Source organism: Bison bison, unplaced genomic scaffold (genome assembly GCF_000754665.1).
Source record: "Bison bison bison isolate TAMUID 2011002044 unplaced genomic scaffold, Bison_UMD1.0 scf7180017864273, whole genome shotgun sequence".
Classification (NCBI taxonomy): Eukaryota; Metazoa; Chordata; class Mammalia; order Artiodactyla; family Bovidae; genus Bison; species Bison bison.
In genome coordinates this window covers 1,479,681-1,480,216 of record NW_011494845.1, presented here as the reverse complement: position 1 = coordinate 1,480,216, position 536 = coordinate 1,479,681, and positions in this window count along the sequence as shown.

The window sequence follows — 536 nt, the reverse complement described above, 5'->3', positions numbered from 1 at the left end:
TTTTCCTGTACAGTATTGACTCATTTGTGAAGATTAAAAAGGGGGCTCTCTAAAAATGTCCACTTTGTTCAAAAGCATGACTACTATCTCTATTTTCCTTGAATTGCTATTATACAATGTTTACACAATATATATTAAAAAAAAAGCTAGTTTGTATTAAATGCATGAATGTTTGCTTTTAGGATGTGTATAATTTTTCTGTGTGATTATATCCTTTTAAGAATAAATAATTTGGCGACCGCGTTGCCGACCTCGAGCAGCAATCGGCTTCTCCACGTAGAATCCAGGGGTAGGAGATTCAGAATCGAATCTCTTCTCCCTTCCCCCTCCTGTTTTTCAGCTTTGTGAGGCACCATATCATCAAAGACAATGGCCAGCAATGTTACCAACAAGACGGATCCTCGCTCCATGAACTCTCGTGTATTCATTGGGAATCTCAATACCCTTGTGGTCAAGAAATCTGACGTGGAGTCAATCTTCTCAAAATACGGCAAAATCGTGGGTTGCTCTGTTCATAAGGGCTTTGCCTTCGTTCA